This window comes from Ammodytes marinus, assembly GCF_949987685.1.
Source record: "Ammodytes marinus genome assembly, chromosome: 7".
Classification (NCBI taxonomy): Eukaryota; Metazoa; Chordata; class Actinopteri; order Uranoscopiformes; family Ammodytidae; genus Ammodytes; species Ammodytes marinus.
The window spans coordinates 1,302,904-1,305,403 of NC_137211.1; the positions used below are offsets into that span (position 1 = coordinate 1,302,904).

General features: G+C 41.1%; 1 protein-coding gene across 1 annotated transcript in view; it reads left to right on the forward strand.

The window, feature by feature from the left end:
• The first annotated feature begins 1,473 nt into the window (after positions 1-1,473).
• The window catches only part of LOC307253202 (ER membrane protein complex subunit 3-like), a 14,515-nt gene continuing 13,488 nt past the window's right edge, over positions 1,474-2,500 (forward strand). Inside the window, exon 1 of the mRNA XM_080031115.1 lies at positions 1,474-1,528. The gene's annotated coding sequence lies outside the window, so the exon portion shown is untranslated. The remainder of the gene's footprint in view (positions 1,529-2,500) is intronic.

Genomic DNA, 2,500 nt, shown 5'->3' on the forward strand with positions numbered 1-2,500 from the left:
ACGTGCTCTGTGAGTGTGTGTGTGTGTGTGTGTGTGTGTGTGTGTGTGTGTGTGTGTGTGTGTGTGTGTGTGTGTGTGTGTGTGTGTGTGTGTGTGTGTAACTTTTAAATGATAAACGCAAAGTTTATTATTTAATTAGCTAAGTAACCTTACAGTTACTCAAACAAGTATAGGCTACTGACATAGACACTTTATAACATTCAAACGCCCCGGGCCGATATACGATTCCATCACCAAACAGCACAACCCTAGCGCACGGCACACACAACTTTTCAGGGATAAAGATCCATTCTATGACAACATACAATTGAGGACAGAATTATTAGCCCCCCTATGAAAATATTTCCCAAGTAGCCTAATGTCAAACAGAGCAATGATTTGTTTTAATTGCACAGCAGTGGTTTGTGGCTCAACAAAAAGGTCAGTTCTTCAAGGGGGCTAATCATTTTGACCCTGGTAGGCTAGTTTTTGTTTTTTGTGTGAAATAATTTTGGTTAATGTTTAAAGTAAAATAATGTAATCATCCAAAATAAAGCTGTTAAAACTTCCTTGCTCTGTTTTCACAGGGGAGTTAATAATTATGTCGCCAACTGTAATTATAACAACAACCTTTATTACATTCAGCACAGAAACGCTGACTGACACATATGAGGCTTGCGCTGGCGAGTTGCGGCTCACTTGACCGCAGTCTCGTAGTTTACTGTAGCCTACTGTAGCCTACTGTCACCATTTATCCAATATTATATTAACCGATCCATCAGAACAAAATAAAGCACAGACAAGTAGCCTAACACACAATATAAAAGGCTATAACATATAAATTCACTCACCAAAGCTGAAGACTCACTTGGAAAACATTTCAATTACTTTGGCAAATCATCATAACCTTAGCCGTTAGCTTGTTCTTCGCCCAACTAAACTACGGCGCTACGCCGCATTAAATCCCGGTTACTTCTGCCCGCAGTTAGAGAGATTATGAAATCCTGTGGCTGGTGCACTAAGGGGATTTACCTTTCATCCAGGCTCTCAAACTTGTTCTCCAATAGATATAAGACACTTTATTAATTTTTACTCCCATTCACTGGCGATGTGTTAGCTTAATATCTCCATGCATGGACCTATTTTAATATCCCCTGTCCTGTCCTCTTCAAAGATACACTTTTCGCGCCGGACAAACGCACAGCCAATCAAATCTGGACTATGAAATGACGCTGTGTGTTTATACATATGTTTTTATATTATTAATAGCACACACACACACACACACGCAGGCACACACGCACACACACACACACACACACACACACACACACACACACACACACACACACACACACACACACACACACACACACACACACACACACACACACACGCACACACACAGTAAAACATCCACACCAGTTGGTGGCGGTGGTGGCAACGGGCCAACCGCCAGACAGTAACCGAAGAACAATAACGTCTTCCGGTTTGTACAGGCGAGCGTGTCTGTCTGTCGTGTTGCTAGCCGAGAAAGTTGATAAATGTGGTGAGTTACGTTCTCTTTAAACACATTTAACCCCCAATATATTCACCAAATGTCGGCTACATTAAAGGCAGACGGACACAGTAGACTGCCATTGAAGCGACGCGTTTGTTAAAGCAGAAATAGTAACTTAGCACAGTTGACCGGTTAGCTCTGTTAGCCAAGTCTCCATACAACTTCAATGGGGGCTAATGGTAATGCTAACGATATGTTATTTTAGGATTTTTCAAGTATTTCAGCTTCAGATGTTTCTGTTTTTTTAGACTAGGGTGCTAACAGGAGCTTCCGCTGTTTGTTTGTGTGTGTGTGTGTGTGTGTGTGTGTGTGTGTGTGTGTGTGTGTGTGTGTGTGTGTGTGTGTGTGTGTGTGTGTGTGTGTGTGTGTGTGTGTGTGTGTGTGTGTGTGTGTGTGTGTGTGTGTGTGTGTAGCCTACTGTATGTGAGTGAGTGTTTGTGTCTGTTTATGTGACAGTTTGTGCGAGTGAGTGTTTGTGTAGGTGTGTAAATACAGTATGTGTATACTCTTATATGTGTGTGTGTGTGTTTGTGTGTGTGTGTGTGTGTGTGTGTGTGTGTGTGTGTGTGTGTGTGTGTGTGTGTGTGTGTGTGTGTGTGTGTGTGTGTGTGTGTGTGTGTGTGATACTAATCCGTCAATCAAAAAGAAGTTAACGAGTCAGACTGTCAGAGCAATTAATACTTGTTAAAGTGTACAGACTGTCAGGTGTCCTTATGGAAATTGTATTAAAACTATTTAAAATATTTTTTTTAGACATTAAAATACAACGTTTACAGCTGTTTTCTACATTGTTGCGTCTACCATAAATTTAAATAAATAACCAAGTTTGGAAGAATAACAGGGGCGACAGTGATTGGCTGAACACATCTGATATTATCTTTATTATCTATTCGGTGAAATATGCAGAAGAGCCAGTTTGTGTCTCTGAGGTAAAGATTGTTGTCCTGCCCTGAGCCTGTG